This window comes from Pinus tabuliformis, chromosome 6 (genome assembly GCF_031772625.1).
Source record: "Pinus tabuliformis cultivar Carrire ecotype Pingquan chromosome 6, CPIR1, whole genome shotgun sequence".
NCBI lineage: Eukaryota > Viridiplantae > Streptophyta > Pinopsida > Pinales > Pinaceae > Pinus > Pinus tabuliformis.
This window is the reverse complement of record NC_142292.1, coordinates 1,308,552,220-1,308,573,994: the sequence shown is the minus strand read 5'-3', so window position 1 is coordinate 1,308,573,994 and position 21,775 is coordinate 1,308,552,220.

The following is a 21,775-nucleotide window of genomic DNA, read 5'->3' as shown; positions in this document are numbered from 1 at the left end:
CGCATTCACCTCTGCTTGTTTCTCTTGTGCCTGCATGATTTTTTCATTGTTTGCTTTGCAACTCCTTATTTCTTCCTTCAAGCTTCTCAATGTGTCTGTTAGGTCAGAAGAGTGCCCCACACCATGCTGCCCATCTGATGCATAGGGAGATTCTATGTATTCTACCACCTTGCTAGCCATATGATCTCTTTCCTGCAAGGCATACTATGTCAGCTAAACCAAATCACAATAAACCAACGTACCTTAGCATACTTCGAGGAGGATACCTTGTTTGCAAGATCATCAATCAACGTGATACATGTATAACATAAAATATAACAAAATGTAGACATATATCAAATAAGTGTATCAATGTATAAACACAATTCTAGCTAGGGTCCAGTCATCAATGCAAGGCCATATCAATGATGCATGCTATGACCTCATGCATGACAACAACCATTACTCCATTGCACACATTGCACATGCAACTATCAACATGCACAAGCAATGCCTAATCAACTACACATACGTATGAATGCATGTAGTCGATCATAAGTGATCAATTCTTGTAATCAACCTACAAGACTGATACATGTAATCAAAACATTCAAGAATTCACTTGACATACAAGGATGTAGTCAAACGACATATAATAAACATGTAAGCGACATATAACCATATGCAACCAGTCATAAAATTTTGACAATGATACCACAAAATCACATAAAGTTCCTCATGACAGCCTTACTACAATCATGATCAACATGATGCAATGCAACAAGCACATGGAATGCAAGTGTAAGAGACACACATGCAACTTACATGCAGGCATGACCAACACTTTCACCCAAGGAGAGTGTAACCACGCTTTGATACCAATTTGTAACACCCCCTCCTCCCAAGTCCACCCAAGCAACCAACTAGTCGAGAAAACATGTGATGAGAGAGGTTAATATAAGGAATTCAATCTCATTGGTGACCTTAAGGAAATGGAATCGATGGAACTCATCAAACAAACCCATCCACATCAACAATTACACCTCCAGGAGACATGTCAACCACTCAGACATCTTGTCCCTGGGTCTCACTGATGTTTTAAGTCTCTTAACCCAAATTTTCTTTCATGCTATACGCAAGACAATGACCAACAATTCAAAGTCACTCTCATAGGCCTCAGTGGTAGCAGCCATGGACTTTTCTCAGAAGACCTTTGCTAGCGACCCTGAGATTTGAGCCAGTTTTCTAGCCCAGAATCCCGGCCTCTGCCTAGAACTTGTTACAACCTTCAGAATTCATCAAAGACATGATAACATTGCTGATAAATAAAAAATCAACTTCAGGACTAGGCATGAGCATCCCCAACCGAGACTGACATTTTTTCAAACACTTGGCATCAATGCAACCTACAAGTCTAGGATACAAGACAGAGCATTTAAATGACTGAAATAACTTATGAAACATAACTAGAAGGATCACCTCCTTCTTCATTAAACTATCATATCATCAATTAGGTCTTGCATCCATCCATTTAACAATTACAAGGAAATACATGAAATAACCATGACATGAACCAATCACATAATTATAGCCAACATTAAACCATATAAATATTAGAGATATGACAACCATTAAATCCACATATAAACAAGTACAAAATTAAGAGAACTTAGTTTTTATTAATCATAGGCAAATCCGATCAGGTTCGGGACTTCCATGTACCACCTGACCATAGACATGGCTGAACCAAATCTCTCTTTCAGCTAGTCACCCTCGTGCCATATTCCAAGCATGAATGTGGGATCTCATAGAACAACCAAGGGAATCTAGAGGTTAAACCACCTCCACCCTCACCAAACCGTGATCACACCAAAATCGGTGCTCCGATCACAACTGAATTAAACTTGGAATGCCATCCAGAATCCATCACTATCCTTGAGGAATTTTTTGTCTCCTTGTCTCTCAAGCTTTACCCCAATCCAATCCCGGATTACTAGGCACTAAACTGAGGCCAATCACTTAGGCTTTACTGCAATCTAAACCCAGATCACTAGGCCCTAAACTGAGACATTCATCCTCCATATTTACTGTGTATCCCGCCAAAACCGAGTAAGGGATTCCTAGGCCTTAGGGAATGAACCTTAAGACCACCTTCGCCTCGGATTCTGAAATCTATCCGACAAACCAAATCTTAAAACCAAAATAAACATCCCAACATCATCACATCCAGAAAAAGGCAAGGCTAGGCTGAAAACCACTGTCATAACCTGACAAAGCCATGCCACCGACAACAAGAGAACCATACATCAGCATGCAAAATCATGCATGTCCAAACCAGCTAGGAAATCACACATGCAAAAGGTTACCTGCAAGTATTCTTGCTGAAGCTACTTGATCATGCTCTTCTTCCTTGATCCTTGCTTTCCTTCCTTTCCCTTTGCTTGTTTTTCCTTCCTTGATCCAAAGCTAGAGTGCTCCAAGAAAAATATAAGTGACCAAGAGGGAGAGAGAGAGAGAGAACAATGAGAGAGCTCCAAACTTGAACTGACAAAAGGTTAGCAAAATCTTGCCCACTGATCCTCATAAGCCTTTTTATTAATGAGGCCTCTATTTTCTTCATTTTCCATTATTTTCTTTCAATTTCCTCCTCACATGCAACCTGTGACCTTTCACCTTACTTTTCTTCTAATTTCATTTATTTTCATAAATAAATGTGTCAAACATGCCTTAGCCTTAGCCTTTGCCAATCTTCCTTAGCCAAAACACACATCTAATGATGCCCACTAGGATATCTTTGCCCAACATTCAACTTGGAATAAGTGTCCCTTAACCGTGGTCTTATTTTGCCTTCATTGACTTTTATTACATGAACTTTTCACTAGGGTTGTTACAGGCCCTGTTATGGGTGTGATTGAGGGCCCAAGGCAGAGAAGGAGGGGTCCATCGTAGGGTTTATCCACCCGGGATGGTTTCTCAGTCCCCGAGTGCCTTGTAGCCCCTATAAATTGTTGTGAAATGTCAGTTTTCCATCAATAGTCGACCCCACTTCCTTAATGGGACCTAGGAGGTCGGGTCATGTCACAGTAGTCCTCAGCTCATGTTTACCCCAACAAGGCAGCGAAAGTGTGTAAATTTTGGACGGGTGGTTATAGTTATGCAATTCTTTTGAACACATAAACATGGTTATGCCAAGAGTGGAGATCTGTGGAATGCAGGGTAATGAGATGTTTCTACACATGATGTTCATAAGAAAGTGACTATCTATAAAATTCTTGGATACGACATATAATACAAGGTGATGGTGATTATGCACAAAAGTAAGTCAAGAATAACGAGGTAATAAAATAACGTTATGAAAAGCTAAAAAAAAAAATCGTTCCATGTCAAAATCATAGTGTAACTTCTAAATAAAAGGAACTAATTTTTTTTTTTAATAATCTTATGTGATCCATGAAAGATAATTGAATATGGCTTCAATTTTCTTTCTATTTGGAAACACTTTAAGCATTTTTCTTTATTGTTAGAATAAAATTAGAATGAAGCTATAAGATCATGGCATAAGACCCGTCATTAAAAAAGGGCAATAAAGATTCATATTCTATAATTTAATAAAAGAAATTATGAGCATTAAATCTTTTGTAAAAGGCTTTAAACCAAAGGATTATTTTATAAAGGTAGTTATATAACTGGATAAAGGAAGAACTAGGGAAAAATATAAAAGGAAGACATAAAGTCATTGAAGGGGGAGTTTTTTATGCAAGCATGGGAGACCAACACCCAAAGTAGCTCAAAGCACTGAGTTTACAACAAGTTGAGACCAACCGACATGTTGAGGTTTTCCATCACACTAAAACCCACATGCATTAGTAAACTTCCAAACCCTTACAATCACCTTGGGTAGGAAATTAGTCCCATGTTCCCAAGGTAGCGATTAGTCCATGTGATTGATTCCTAGAGGTGCGACATTTAATCCAACACATCGAAGTTGCCTCCACTTCACATATTCAATCTAGCCTCCTTCGTGATCGTAAATTCTTCTTATGCATTCCAAATATTTTTTTATTTCTATGTGACTATAGAGGTTTGTAATCATTGATTACAATTATGAACAAATTTAATGTTGACGAAGCCTCATTATTTTTACTCGGTGACTATCTTAAACATCATTTAATGAATGAACCGATTTTAAGAAACTACTTGTTCCTGAACTTGCATACTAGTATGATATACACTTATCGCTCAACATTCACGAAAGTGGTGTTTCTTAAAAATGAAATATTGTAAAGATTTGATGATTTAGGATTTTAGGAAATTATTTCTTTTAGAACTTCTATATGTGTAGGATATACATTATCACCCATTAGTCACACAGATTTTATTTCCTAAAGAATCAATACCGTAGATATGTGCATTTGTTGTGAGCTATTAAGCTAAATGATTAATCTATGTTTTTCATGCATGCCATTAGTTTATTCATGTAAACTTAATTCTCTTATTAAATTGCTAACAAAAATACACACTATTACTTAGTATTTAATATATTTGTGTTCCTCTATGCTAATAAATACATATGTTATTCGTTAGACACATTTTCCTCTGAATCTTTCATCCATTAACTTTTAAGTATTCATGTTGTAGGAATAAAGATGCTTGTTGGAGTGGCCTTTATTCTTAGACTTTATTTCGAGTGTTTTATTGTCTCCACTCTATTATTAACTCTTTACTTTTCATCTTATCCACTATCATAAACTTGGAAATATAAAAGCTTAAACGAATTGTTATGAGATAATTCAGAATATTTTTCATTTGTGACACATTAAGGGCTACCCCTTTGGTCCAAGGGCCAACTTAGGACCTAAAGCCAAGAAGTTTTCTAAACTTCCATATGATGCCTTAGAATTGATACTTAATGGGGTCAATCCAAGGAACAAACACCCCAAAACCCCATATTAATATAACACTTCACACATCACTCTCTACCATAATGAAACCTAAAATTGAAAATAAAGTGTCTAATTTAATACAGAGTGATGCAAATATCAAAGACAAACAAAAAGGAACCCCAAACTTGATCATCCTTCCTACCATAATGAAGTTACAATTCTTAAGACACAATGATGATTGCTAAAGTAAGAATTAACTCACATGCACTATGTAGCAAAATCGACAAACGGAATCTTCCAAAAACTTCATGGAAAAAATTAAACTATAATTTGTGCAACTTATTGGAGATTGAAGTTGAAGGTAATTTCCTTCTCAAGTGCCATTTATACGATGATGATAGATGTTATTATTTTCATATATGAAATCACTACTTGGTTCATGAAATCCTAAACCAACCCAATAAACTAGCTTGGAGATTTTATTGTGAAAATAAACTCGCATAGAAACAACCAACTAAATACATAATTTCAAGATTTTTTTTAGCTCACTCTTTCTTTTCCAAGTCCTACAACCAAGTTGTTTTAAACAACATCCAAACATATTATCATCATTGTCATTAATATGATGTGTATTCCATCTCCCCTAACCTTTGATATAATATGTAACATTTATATATAACCCTTACTCCTTATTCCATAATAATATTCATATAAATATTTACCTACTACTAATATAATCCTTGATATTGTATGAATATAACCTTGAAATCTTAATATAACCCTTAATGTTTATTTATGATAACACATTACCCCTAACCCCCTATTAAAATAATTCATGACCCATTGACAAAAGCCATATCACATAACCCCAAATGTTACTCCAAATCCTTTTTCCTTGGCATAGCCTAATTGTTATACATAACTCCTCACCCCCATATTTATATAACCCTTAACCTTGAATATAACCTCTAACCACTATTAATATTATTAGCCATAACTTCATTTAATATGGTCCATAATCTAACCATCTAGAAATATAACCTTGTACCACAACCCTTAATATACTAACCTTGTATTAATATTCATATAACTCTTGGTCCCTACAATAAATTATATACTCGACATATATACTAAATTTTATATTACTAGAATGTAGGGCTTACCCTATGGTACCTTATATACCTAGAATTTGTAAATATTTTTCTAATAGTAATTAACTTCTATGAATTACCTACTAATATATTTGGTTTGATTGGATTCCATAATTTATCGTTTCTTTATCAACCCTTGAGTATACATTGTTGAGTAGTTAATATATGTACTGCATCCATCTAATTGAAACCTACAATATACTGATATAACTAAAAAATGTTACCTATCATGCTCTCCTAATCAATCACTAATTGTTTTTTACCAATGTTTATGTTCTAATTCTCAATCTTACTATCCCACTATTTCCAGTTTAAGGGGCATAAGAAGGAGCACTAGATCTTGTTTTACATATATGTTGAAATGTTGAGAATATTGTTAAGAATGTTTAAAGGTAAGGTTAATTTATATATTCTTTATGTGAGATTATTGGAAACAATAGAAAAAAAATAGAGTTCCAAGGTCCTACTATAACTTTTAATGTTGAAATCTGATTAATGAAAGTAAAATGCAAGTAAAGATATATCAAAGTCAAATTCAATTCCAATTTTTTCTTTGACAAATCACAAGTTATTTCAACATTAATATCTCAATTATATAAAAATAATGATAATTTGTAACGTCAAATTGGTCACCTGAGGTGTAGCTAGGGATGCAAGAGTGATCTAGATATGTGAAAAGATTTACAATACATTAATTGGGTCATTATCCAATATGTTGTTTATGTTTCAATTTTGGAAATTTTTTGGGGATGCGATAAAGACCAATATTTCAAATATAAAGGTTATTATGATAAGTAACATGGACATTATTATGGATAAGAATCTAGTTTCTATTAATGAATATAACAAAGTTACCTAAATTACCATCCTAATAATGACTAATCCTTTTTTTAATGGAAAATTCAAAAACATACTATTTTGTGATATATATATATTTTTTGTTCTTCATACAAAATAACATATTAAATTTTTGAGCTTGTATGAACACTTTATTCTCCTTTACCAATTCTAATATGTGAATAATAGACTCTAGTGCGTATTTTTGCGGCATTATGTAAGATATCCGTAAAAAGACCATAAATAATTTACATAAATAAATAAAAAAATTATGCTCTTATTCATAGGAATACATTGTCAATTAGGGTTTAGCTTAGGTAATTGGGAGGAATGACGTTATCCTCCTTACCTGGGTTCATTTCCCACAAGTGACATGTTGAGATCATAATGAGTATATTAATGCAATGGATTTGAGCATGTTGAGATCATAATGAGTATATTAGTGCAATGGATTTGAGTATGTTGAGATCATAATGAGTATATTAATATAATGAATTTCAGCCTTATTTTTTATTGAGTTGTAACTTGGAAAAAAATCCATAGAAATGTATTGAAATAACATGTAATGAAAGCTATAAATAATAATAAATTGATAGAGATATCCCTGCAAGGTCAAATTAATCTAAAAAGCTCAACCTTGGTTCAAATTGTAGACCGCAACTTCCTTACATGACACTGAGATCACTAGTAATTATCTATCAACCACATGATGATAAATCTATTATCAAACTAATATCTAGTCATAAGATTCTATTTTTTTAATAAAGAAATGAAAATAATAATTCCTAAGCCAAGCTTATAAACCTTTAATTAATCATCACACTTCAAACATCTCTTAAACATGTAATTTATATGCACACCTAAACATCTCGTAGAACATAAATGTTAAGTGCACTTTAAACATATCACTAGCATGCATTTATGGGTGATTACTATGAAGCAAGTGAGCTATAATTATTATAATGATTTCAAGTTTTACTTTCAATTATATGAATTATTATATATAAAATTGAAAAGATTAAGATATTCATTGTAAAAAAATTATCTAGGTTCTATTTTCATGTTCAAAGATGTTCTTTGGCCACAATAGCTCCTATCTACTTTTGTTTCTTCACATTTCTTTGATCTTATCTCTCTATGGCTTCACTACAAGCCATAATTGAATGAGGTGTTGGAAATATTGTAGCTATGCAAGGGAGTGGGTGGGGAGAATGAAATCCATTATCAAGAGGTTAGTCCTTCCCCTTATCATAGCGCTTAATTCCATCTCTAAGAAGGTAGATTTGGGAATGGCTAGTGTACAATCAAATTCTCGACACAAGTAAGGCTAGTTTGCCCCTCCTAACTTGACAGATCTTACAACAACTTTTGAAGTCAAAATTTTGGTTAAGGGAAGTTCAATAGCATTTGTGCTTGTTTACAACGTTCTGCATTTGGGACTAATTTTTACATATGTACCAAAAAATCTCCACAGTTCTCAACATGCTATGCTGCCTTAATATTAAATACTAAAACCGTATACTTTCAAAGCTATGGTAAGGCAAGCATATAGTTCTCTTTACTCATGATTAAATCCAAATTCTAGCCATGAATAGACCCTCGACTTAAATATAAGTTCAAAGAATGTCTTTGAATCCTTGGAGGATCATAGTGTAAATGCATTCATTTACAAATTTAACACCTTTATGACCTCTTGTAAATGGTGTACTATCATGGCTACAAGAAATTGTATTTGAGATTATATTATTATTTTTTTCTCTAATGTTTTTTTCCATTGTATTATTTAATAATCCAGGATAGACAAAGCATGATTTAAAGAGAGGTCCTTGGTTTTGGGATAGATTTGGTTTCTTTTGAAACATTGGTTTCTAGATTTTGACCTTATAAATATGTGTATTTCCTCCACATTTTTATGGAGAGACTCCCTAATCTCCCCATAGATTCGTGGGAAGTAGATATGTTGAAAGCAACATTTAAATTGCTAGGAACATTCATTCCCTTAGATGAAATGTCATCGAAAAATGGTTCCTTACTTTTGTTACAATTTTCATAGAGGTGGATTTGAGTAATGAGTTATTAGCTAAGGTGATCTTGAATTTAGGTAATCACAAGCAGGGGTAAGTTTCACATTATAAAAATGCAACCTTATGATACAAATTTGTTTGAAAGTTTGCCACTTATCTATATTGTGATGCAGTGACATTTAAATGTGCATCCATGTAGATCAATGTAGAGAAATTGTGGTGAGGTGTGTGTGTGTGGGAAGAAAACTAGGTTTGGAGGCACAAAATGTTGGTAAGAATAAGAAACTAAAGGATAGAAGAACATACATTAGGAAGAAAGGAAAAGTGCATAGGAAAAAATGGTGAGTTGGATGAAGGAAGCTAAAAGGTTAAGTTGGAAAGCATTCCAAGCCAAGAAATGGTAAAGGTGGACCATTGCAAGAAGGCATTTGAGATAGCTGGTAGCCAAACCAATGAAGGGATGGAAAATAAATAAATCCCACATGAAAGAGGTTGGATTGGTCAGAAAAATGTTTGTCCTCAAAAGACACTATACTTGTTTACAAAATGTTGAAGAAAGTGTAACTAGTTTTGGTCTTCATAAATGTAAGTTTGATCTTTGTATTTATAAAAGAAAGGAAATATTATTTTTGTTATATTTATCAATGATTTTCTTGCTCATTGAAATAGGTCTAGCACATGTCAAAGTGTTATAGGTAAGTTAAAGAGTCAAAAGAAAATGTTGAAGACCCTTAAGGGCATGTTACACCATGTATATATTTGTATAAGAGTCAAAGATATCCCTCCAAGCAAAGTCACAAGTCCTTCCATGAAAAGAAACCACAAAATGAAGCAAAAACGAAGTGGAAAAATCAAGTCGGCATTAAGTCTTCAAGTCGGCCTAAAGGAGGGACAAACCTCTATATATAGAGGTTGTCCACTCCTCCAACGACAAGCAATCAAGCCTCTGAAATCAACGAGATAAGAAGCCGAGAAAAGGGTGAAGAAAGACGAGCATAAGGAGCCTCTAGTGCAACGAAGAAGGAGGAGACAAAACCGAAGTGTAAAGGGATGTTCTAAGGGTAGATTACAATCACACTTGCAAGGAAAGGAGGGTTGTCTACGGTCATGTTGTGTTGTGCAACAACCCCCCATTTATTTTACATAAATAACTTAGGAGATTATTGTATAAATAAATAGGGACCCTTAAGAAATTGAAAAACATAGGAATATAGTTTAGTTTAGGGTTTTTGTTAAGAAGAAATTTTATTTTTTAATAAAAAAATCCTCACAAAAGCTTAAATGACTTGAATAAGGCTTACTTTCAAAGAAAATCTGATAATATCGCATATCGCAAAAGTTTCAAAGAAACAAAGTTTTATTTACCCTTTGGAAAACTTGCAATGGCGATAAAAGATAGCCCCCGGGAACCAAAACATATCTATTCCTTTAAAAAATCTTAAGCATTAATGATATTCCTTTTTCAGCAGAAATTCCCCACATCCAAATCTTATAACAAAAGCGATATATCATAAGGCCAAGAAACATCTCGATTGCGAAATGCGATAAGCCATCGGACCCGACAAAACAATAAAACACTCTCTTTAACAATATCGCATCCGGATAAATCACAAGGGTATCAACGTGCTCTCTGCTTGTATCATTCCCAATTCCCCCGATTGTAATAAAGCTATTTCTTAAAGAACGTGCCTAAGGAAAATCATAAAGCTAAAGCTGAAAAATGAAAGTCGCGCTTAATAATAAACCCATGGGCCCACTACAATGCCACATCACTTCTCGCAAAATCGCAATCGCTTAAAAGCTTTCGGCCATATCCATTCTTAGTTACTCCCGAAACCGTCGATTGTGATATCGTGATAATGTGATTATCGCAATCGCACATCTCTCATACTTAATAAACCGATACAGTGATAGCACTATCGCATATCGGCGGGGTACTTGAAGTTAAGTTTTATTTACCGTTTGAAGAGGTTTTGTGAGCCATGATTTCGGTTATTAAAGGATTCTAACGATATTTAGGATTTCAAATCCCAAGGAGATTTGATGGCCTGTTTGGATGTATTTTCATTTAAACTTCCCTTTCCATCATTTCAAAGCCTTATGTGATTGAATGCTTCTGTGTTTAAATCCTATTGCTCTTCATTTCTCTGTATTCTTAATTTGCAGGTTTTGCCTTAGAGAAATTTGCGTAACAAGATGACTAAGTCTAAGAAAGAAAATAAACCTAGCGAAGCCACACAATATTCTACATCTAATGTAACAAAAATGCCTCCATTATTCTCAGATACAACATGCACTATCGACAGCGATACTTCCTCATGGGAAACCATGTACCAGTTGCTGGAAAGCGAGGGTCCAAGGATAATTCAAAGTAAAGAAACAACAGATGCCACTACCTCTTCGAAAGCCTCTCACTTTGAAGCTGCAAGTTCTTTCCTTCACAGAATTGCTGCTAGACCTAAGATTTTACCATACACCGATATGGTAAAATGGATAATAGACAATGTTAACGTTGCTGACTGGGCATTCCAAACTTCAAGGCAAATGGTTATTGGGTCCTTCATAGCATAAGACCTGAAGAGAATGTATCATATACCAGACCCATAAAATGTATATGATAAAGCCTTCCTCGGGCATTTCGTAGCAGAAAATGAAGAACCATGAGACCCAATTAGGCAATGGAGGTCCAATTCAAACAAGCACAAACATGAGAATTTGGGTATGTATCCTATAACACCTCTCGTTGCTCCCTACTCCTATATCACGACTATGATGTGTAGATTGTTTGGGTATGCCAATACAACCAAGTTTTCTGTTGAGTGGGTTCCCCTAATAGATGCAACAATAAACTCTTTTATAATGGATTGGGGTACTATCTTGTCTAACAACCTTGCCTTACAAATTCGGGAATATAGACAAAAACGATATGTCACCTCTAGAACAGTCCCACCATTTTTTATGAGTGCCTACATTATGGATGTAGTCTGATTCACTTCCAGTTTCCCAACTATGGGGTGGAAATGGACTATTCAAGATCCTACCCCCATTTACACATATCACAAAATCACGTGGGAATCCAATTTCCAAAACCATTTCTACAAAATCTACCAAGGAATTATGCTACACATTCACTAAGTTGTTTTTGACAAGAGGGCCCCAAGGTTATATGATGAGGCCAAGATTGATATTTTACCAATAGGTAGGTAGTTTGGGGAAGAACTTTTTACTTATGTTCGAGTCTTTGGAAGCATAGCACCTCCCCATATTCTCCCATGGTACGTGCCAGACAAACTGCTTGCTAGAGAAATTACTTACCAAACTATAGGGGATGGGATAACCAAGATCCTAAAACGATCCAAAAAGTCTCTTTGGCCTTCCTTTCCCCTCCAACGTGGTGTTTATGCATTACATGATTTCAAGCATGTTGTGCTTGAAATCGATCACATTAGATGTTTAAAGCTTTCCATTATTCCTGGCAGACAGTTTGACCCCAATAAGGTTGCACAAAATTTCACTGTTTCACTGAAAATAAGATAGTTCAACCATGAGGAGGATGAATTTCATGACTTGTTTGAGTCAGTTGAACTATTTTCACAAGTGAAAAATTTGTCTACTCTGAGATTCGACCCACAAGAGTTAGCTCGATTCCACTAGTATAGGAGGAAAAGGTTACAAAAGGTCCCTTTGGATCTGTTATAAATCCCTCATCCAAATTCTCAAAAGGAACAAAGATCAAGCCAAAGCTCAAAAAAGGGCTTAGAACTGTGTTCAGAGAAGAAATCAGAACAAGGTTTTGAACAAACCTCAGAGCAGAAATCGGCCCAAAGTTCAGAGCAAGACTCACAACATGACTCATAGCATAACTCACAGAAGAGCCCAGAAAAGAGGCCAGAGAAGAGTCATGAAAAGGACATTGAGAAGGAGTCTGAAAAGGCCTCAACAAAGAAAGAAGTAGAAGATGTTTCCACTAAAGTGCATACAGATGAAACCCCCTTAAAGAATCAACTAGATGAGGCATGGAAACAGTTTGATCAACAACTAAGAGGAAAGCAAGGGGAAAAATGTGTTGAAATGGAAACAACATTCAACACACCCCAAAACACTGGAAAAAGCTCGCTCACTGATAGGGCTACTGACAAAGATGTCACCACAGAAGAGATTGAAATCATCCCGACCTTCCCTTCAACATAAATTGTTCTCAGAGTGGAGGAAATTCCTCCTCTTGATGTCTTTTACAGTCCAAAGCATCGGATTATAGTAAAAAATAGAGGAAAAGGAGGAGAATAGAACAATCCTCAGCGATAATTCCTGATAATGAACCAATGGATGTAGTATGGAAGGATACCCCCATGGATCCTTCAAACAATTTGACCAAACTATCACAGTTTGTAGGTGCTTATGCATCTGTCACTATTGACAAGGTAGTGGAAATCAAACAACTAGTAAGGGAGAAAGATGAAAGGATACAACAACTAGAGAAGCAATTCACTAAAGAGAGACATAATGTAGACCATCAAATGAAGGCACAGATGAAACAATTGCAGTAGAGCTTTGACCAGTTGAATCTCTAGTATCAAGCAGAAACAAGTGCCAAATATAGTCAAATACAACAGCTGTAGTTTTCTATGGATCAACTGAAAAATAATCCTAAGGTTGAGGATTTTATAAGAGAACCATTAGAACTCAATTCTTTGTTATCAAAGAAACATATGACATTCTGTCAGAGGCTATCAATCATCGATCCAATGTGCAAGTAAAGTGATTTACTGATAAATCAAGCATCTGATCTAAGGATCACATTTAATGAGATTGATGAAAATATTTCAAGGTACATTACATGGCAGGATACTCTAAAGGGTAGAGCAGCAAACCTTCCGAGGATAGAGGAATCTCATAAAGGCATCCTCTTTACCGCTTGGGATATCGAGCTAAAGCAGGTAGAAAGAGCAGTTTCAAGAGCGACTAATGTTGCAAATAATATCATTGAGACCATCAATGATAATTTGCACAATGCTAATTTGATACAGGAATTCCCACCTAGGAGTCTCCCCGATATCAGAGCCCTAGAAACACACTAGCAAGAAACTTTCAAAGCGAGAGAAGAGGTGATTAAACAACTAACAAAACTTGACTGGGAAGTATATTGGAGATATTTGGTGAAGCCACATATTTAGTGGCTAATGCTACATTGCCTCGCTCGGTCATCCATGCACATGCTTCCTACTCTCTTAGATGCATTGTATACAGGACAGTTGCGCATGAGGACAGGTCAACCTCCTGAAGTCAAGTCGATGATGGATATCTACGAGATCAGACAACGAATGAAGGAATAAACATTGTTACACGCTGAAGATTGTCATTTTAATAATTTGTTTTATGTAATTCTGTCACTAATTTTAAGGAGAGTTGTTTAAACCTCTCAGAACTTTCATGTAATATCTATTTCTATACTTTATTTTTATTATATAAACCCTTTCATGTCTTCAAAGAAAGGTTCCCCAATTTTATAAAGAAAGACTTTAAAATCTTGCACTTCTGTACTTTTAAGGTTTATCTTAGTAAAATCACTGGACGAGAGTCCTGAAGTTTTGTGAAGAAGGCTTTTGGAAGCTTGCACTTTTGTACTTTTGGAAGCCATCTTAATGAAAAAGACTGGACTTGAGCTATTTACTTCATGAGCAGATTTATATGCATTAGGTACTTCTATCATTGTATATTGATTTGTTTTATGAATTGATAGCCATTTCTCTTTATATTGTTTATCATATGTATCTCTTTTCATGCAGTTCTGTATTCATTCACTTCTGAACATGCTAGGACTGTTATTTTTAATACATAAATGAGCAAGTGTTCGAACGATATTTGATGCGATATATGTTTATCAATTATTTTGATTAACTATTTAATAAAAATAATTATTTCAAATGGTTTTCATATCTGTTAGTGTTTGATTAATCTTCAGTGTTATGCACTAAAGATAATAATTGTAGATCACACAAGTATAAATAAAATCATGGGTAATATATAGATAGATTAGACATATATGTATTTCAGTTTAAAAACACCCAATCTATCACTTAGTTTTTGGTAATCAACACCCTATCCATCCTATTGCATTTTTATTGGGAAACTAGTCCCATTATATCCAGTCAGGGTCACTAATCCAAAAGGATAAGGGACAGTATTCAAGTCCTCGATCGGGTGGTTTCCCCCATGTTCTTGTAGCGATTTTCAAGGCTTCAACATGTCACTACAGCAACAATATAACTACTACATATTTATCTTTGTTTGGGCTAGAAACGTAGGCCTCCCACTATAGCGAAGAAGAGACTCTCCCAAGCGAAGGAAAAAGGAGTCAAATATACAAGGAAACCTCCCACACGTGCGAGAAACTAGGGCTGCAGTGCTGTCATATCAAGTCTGCAACTACACATCAAGAAGAATCTCGCTTGGACAAGAGAAGGAAGGCATGCTCATAGGTGAAGGATCTCACTAAGTATCAAAGATAAGTATCTCTTCTAGAGCTCACATAAACAAGGTCTATCACTAGTTGCCAAAGGAAGAAGGAGGACGAAGTGCCAGGGAACGAAGTGCCGGAAGAAGGAGGACAAAGTGTCGGGAAACAAAGTGTGGAAAGAAGGAATGACTTGACTTGGGCTTGGAGGATATTCTTGTCAAGGGTCTAGGTTTTGGCATTGATCAATAAGAAGCTTCAATAAGAAAAATTTATGAAAGGGTTTTCCTTTCTAAGAGAGAGGGGTTTTGCCTTGACAGAGAGCCAATATCTTGTGTTCTTGTTTCTTGTGTTTTTGGTAGCAGTTTGATGAAGTAAACACACATACAATAATAATAAGAGAATAAGATCAAGATAACAAGTTAAATTGAAAAAGTGCTTCACAAATTGTTATCAAGTATAGAAGAATCCTACCATATCTAATTTCCCTAGATTATTCAACATGGTATCAGAGCTAAGGCGACACATCAAGGAAAGGGCATCTCAAGAACACTCATAAGGTGACTCATCAAGGAAGGACATCTCAAGAACAACTACAAGGTTGAATAATCAAGCCAATAAGTCTCAAACACATCAAGGACAAGAAGGTCTACCATCTACTATTCATCAAGGACTACAAAGAAAGAAGCCTTTCATACAAAGACACCTACAGGAAGATCAAGTCAAAGAAGGACCTACATCAAGCTACACCATCTTCAAGGGAAGAAGCACTACAAGTCAATTTTTACTCTCCAAGAAAATATCATCATCAAGCAAGTCTATTTGAAGGAAGCAATTTGAAGATCTAGGAAGGCAAGCCATCAAGTCTTCAAGAAGAAATCAAGATTACTACATCACAAAACTCTATCAAGTAAGTATATGTCCCCTCTTAAATATACCTCAACGTCTTTTTGCAAGGAAATCAACAAATTGGTTGGGACCACTAACTTCCTTGCATGGAAGAAGAGGACTAATTTACTTCTCAAGGAGAATGAACTTCTAGACCTCATCAAAGGGAATATCACTATCCCTCCTAAGGAACAAACTCAAGTCTTAGCCAAGTACAATAAGAATGAGACAAGAGCTCAAAGAATGCTAATAGAATCTATCAAGGACTCTCTCATTCCTTATGTCTCCAAATTTGAAACATCAAAAGAAATCTATGATAAACTAATATTCTTGGTAAGCACAACTGGAGAAGTGATATCTCTACAAAATGATTTGTACAAAATGAAGATATCAAAGGAAGGAATAGCTCCCTACTTCATGAAGATCCCTGAGATGAGAGATCAACTTAAAGAACTAGGAGAAGTCACGAGAAATGACAACTGTAGTACTCAATGGTCTACCTGAGGATTGGGGTAACTTCACATCAAGCATATATGCCAAGAAGGAAGCTACCCCACTAACTGAACAATGTCTCTATGCAATATAGAGGAAACTAGACTCAAAGAAAAGGATGATGTGGGATCAAAGGAACAAGCATTTGCTACCATGTCCAAGAGAAAGGGAAAATTTGGCAAATTTGGTCCACAAAGAACAAGCAACAGAGATATGTCCAAAGTCCAATGCTTTGGCTGTCAAAAATATGGACACTACAAAATGGATTGTCCCAAACTTAAGAAGGACAAAAACAATAAGAGAAAAATGGAAGAAACTCACTTAACTCAAGGAGTGAAAGAAGAAGACAAGAAGCAGAAGAAGGAAGATCCTCCAAATCTCTACTATGACTAAGTCAACCTCTTTACTTAAGTCTTCTTTCAAAGTTTTGAGTAGCATAGGATCATATAGAGATAGGAAAGAATGCATGGTTAAGTAGCATCTTCTAGAATATAGGAGCATGGTGTATATATAGCTCAAGATATTCATATAGAAGGAGCATACATATTATAGGACCTCATCCACAATGAAAGAATAATTGATCGTGATTAATAATCTTAGAAGGCCTCTATCATCAAAAGGAAGAAACATTTGCAGGATAAGGGTCTTCAATATCCTCTGATAAAATCTTCAAAAGAAGGTTCATAAATAAGAGCATATGTCTCATTGGGAGTCCCATTCATGGGATTCAAGAAAGGATGATATGCAGGCAAGAAAAGATGAAGCAAGAAAGGCTACACCAATCAAGAAGAACCATCAAATGAAGCCAACATGATCAAAGCAGAATCAAGATGAGGTATGTATACATCAAAGTTTAAGTTATGTCATCATATATATTATTGAGTCATGGGAATAGTTCTAAAACATGATCAAGCATAAAAGGATCTCTTTCACCAATGACATGATCGAAAGCATGTACTAGAATACAAAGAAGGTCAACATGAAGAAGTGCTCCCATAAGGAGTATAAGGTGGTTGACTAATCAATCCCAGAAGAAGCAAATGAAGAAAGAGATGAAGCAGGTGAAGAACACCATGGTCACAAAGAATCACTATCTGACAAGATCCATTAAATACATCTCCCTAAAGAAGGCATGACAACTTTGATAAAGGAAGAAAAAGATCAAAGTGCCCTTGACACCTATGAAGGCCTTGGCGATATTAAGGTGTAGATAATTGATTCAACTCTACACAGATGTCATGATGAGAAGCCATCCAAGCACTATTTGATGTTGAAGCAATATCAGGATGAAGTCATGAAGGGCTACTAAATCGAAGTATGGTAACAAGCAAGTACAACTAAGCATCTATGTGATAAATATTCCGAAGCATAGTCAAGATGACAAAGGAGTAGCTAGATAACGAAAGAACCTGACATATATCAAGAAGGCCACTTTCCACGAAGGAAGCAATGACATGACAAGATAGGAAGGAAAGTGATCGATGGCCGATGCCCTACCAAGAAGAAGTTCAAACAAAGGCTCGTGACATCAAAAGAAAGAAGGAGATCCAGTAGGTGAAGAATCGACAAAGAAGAAGTTGCTGATGTATGGACAAGTCCCTAGCTAAGAGGGAGTTTCTAACAAGTTCCTAATTACAAAGGAGCTTGGTCAAGTTTCCGGTTAGAGGAAACTTGGTCATATCTTCCCCAATTAAGAGGAAGAGATATACACAACATTCTTGTCTTCACTTGGGAAGAAAGAATGGAAGGATTGGGTAATCATCTGGCATCCGATACTCTTTGAGGATGTGTAGGGAATCCAAGTCAAGAGTAGGCAAGAGGACCGATATTCTTTGAGGGGTGGGAACCCAAGACAAGAATAGTCCTAGAAGGTCATACTCAGTGAACACCCGAGTGGGTATGTACCTTGAGAGACAATGATAAAGGTGTCTACAAGTCATTGGTCTCACCAACATTGTGCTATGATCTTACAATAGATAGAGATGTTAGTCAAGGCCTTGCTATAAACAATGTTGGCTACTATGATGCTATAACATATGGATTGCCAATCCGGTTTCTCTTACGTGAATCCTTCAAGATTGAAAAATAGCCAAACACCTTGTAATGATTTATGAACACCTCCCTAGTTAAGAGGGAGTGTTGAAGAAAGTGTAACTAGGTTCGGTCTTCATAAATGTAATCTTGATCTTTGTATTTATAAAAGAAAAGAGATATTATTTTTGTTATATTTATCAATGAGTTTCTTGCTCATTGAAATAGGTCTAGCACATGTCAAAGTGCTATAGGTAAGTCAAAGAGTCAAAAGAAAATGTTGAAGACCCTTAAGGGCATGTTACACCATGTATATATTTATATAAGAGTCAAAGATATCCCTCCAAGCAAAGTCACAAGTCCTTCCATGCAAAGACACCACCAAAAGAAGCAAAAACGAAGTGGAAAAGTCAAGTCGACCTAAAGGAGGGACAAACCTCTATATATAGAGGTTGTCCACTCCTCTAATGATAAGCAATCAAGCCTCTGAAATCAACGAGATAAGAAGCCGAGAAAAGGGTGAAGAAAGATGAGCATAAGGAGCCTCTAGTGTAGTGAAGAAGGAGGAGACAAAACCGAAGTGTAAAGGGTTGTTCTAAGGGTAGATTATAGTCACATGTGCGAGGAAAGGAGGGTTGTCTACGGTCACTACAACAGAAATATCACAATTGCATATTTATCTTTGTCTGGGCTAGAAACTTATGCCTATAAGGCCTCCCACTAAAGCGAAGAAGAGGCTCTCCTAAGTGAAGGAAAAATGTGTCAAATATACAAGGAAACCTTGCACACATGCGAGAAACTAGGGATGCAGTGCTGTCATATCAAGTCTGCAATTGCACATCAAGAAGAAGCTCGGTTGGACAAGAGAAGGAAGGTATCTTCATAGGTGAAGGATCTCACTAAGTATCAAAGATAAGTATCTCTTCTAGAGGACACATAAACAAGGTCTATCACCAGTTGCCAAAGGAAGAAGGAGGATGAAGTGCCAGAAGAAGGAGCACGAAGTATGGGGAAACAAAGTGTCGGAAGAAGGAAGGACTTGACTTGTGCTTGAAGGATATTCTTGTCAAGGGTCTAGGGTTTGGCATTGATCAATAAGAAATTTCAATAAGAGAAATTTATGAAAGGGTTTTCCTCTCTAAGAGAGAGAGGTTTTGCCTTGACATAGAGCCAATATCTTGTGTTCTTGCGTTTTTGGTAGCAGTTTGATGAAGTAAACACACATACGATAATAATAAGAGAAGAAGATCAAGCTAACAAGTTAAATTGAAAAAGTGTTTCACAAATTGTTATCGAGCATAGAAGAATCCTACCATATCTGATTGCCCTAGCTTCTTCAACACAAACAACGTTGCTAAAGGAAAGAAGGTGCAAAGAGGCTATAAAGAGGACAAAGTAGATTTTTATTGAAACAATAAAATTAGAACTTGAGTAATTGGATGTTGGAAGATGAAGAATACAAGGGGGTGGTAGTTTATATAGAATACATGAGATAGAGAGGTGAAAGAAGAGGTCCAAGGTTGCAAAATGTGTTGGAGACGAGGTGCACATAGGGTGAAAAATTTATAAAAGCAAGTGAGGATATAGAGAGGAGGTTGAAGCACTTATAAATTTAAAATACTCCCATTGCATGTATATTGTAATATTATAATCCTTAACAAGAAGAAGTAGACCTTTTTGAGCATTTGGTTATATATCTTATTCTATCTTGCGTGAGATTGAATTTTGTTCTTCATTTTTTGCTACACTAGCAGGTAAGACTACAAATTAGTCACACAAAGAATGTTTAGGGTCCACTACCCTTCCTCGTTATGTCACTTTATGTACAAATCAATTTGGACGAGAGAATAATTTAGTGAGAATATTAATGTTTTTGAATCTAGTTATAACTTAAAATCTAGTTCAATAATTATAGCTTAAAATGGGCTTCATGTAATAAAATATCAAGAAGGAGATAATATTTACTCGATCCTTAGTTTAAAAAGATAATCTATTCATATACCATTGTGTCAAAACTTGTAGTGATAAGCCTCCATCTTTGAAAACAATAAAAAAACCAAATAAAATAAAAATTATTTCTCTCAATTTACACTCACAAATAAAATAGAGAAAATAATCCAACAAAAAATGACCATTCAAAGGTCTCCGAACATTGCTAATTTGATAAGGAAGAATTCCCATAAATCTTAAAATCCATTTCCATAAAATTTAATATAATAATATATAGTTGTTGGAGATTTCTGGAATAGAACTGTGTAATATATATCTATATATATATATATATATATATATATTTTTTTTTTTTTTAAATCTAGGATAATCGATAACTGGTGAGAGTTATCCTGAACAGACCCAGGATTAAATTTCACTGGCTGCCACTATAAACCTAGGCTACGTGCAACCGCCTGCAAGCCGCACAATAGCAGGAAACTTATGCCCCAACAAGAGCCGAGATGTCCGCTATGGGGTCACCTACTCTTCTAGCCAAGACACAACAGGTCATATATATACTCAATGAGATTTGAACCCTCATCTCGTGGGTTTCATCCATCTAACATTTCTGATTGTCCAAGATGATAGATGAAGTAACTATCGGGAATGATCTATTCAGTCCTATAAAGGAGGAAGAGCTTCAAGCGGTTATCAAAGCTTTCAAAAAGGACAAAAGCCCCGGCCCAGATGGCTGGACCATCGAATTTTTCACTCATTTTTATGACTTATTTAAAGAGGATTTGCTAAGGATGGTCGAGGCCACAAGGATTTCTGGAAATATAAACAGTGCCATCACTGCTACATTTATTGCTCTGATTCCAAAAAAAGATCGATCCGAGTCTTTCAATGACTTCAGGCCGATTGCTTTATGTAATATCCTCTTTAAAATCATCTCCAAGATCATTGCGGAAAGGATGAAGACGGTGTTAAGTTTATTTATTACAAATCATCAACATGCCTTTCTCAAGGACAGAAATATTCTGGATGCAGTGGCCATGACCCAGGAATGTCTTTTCTCGATCTTAACAAAAAACATCGACGCTG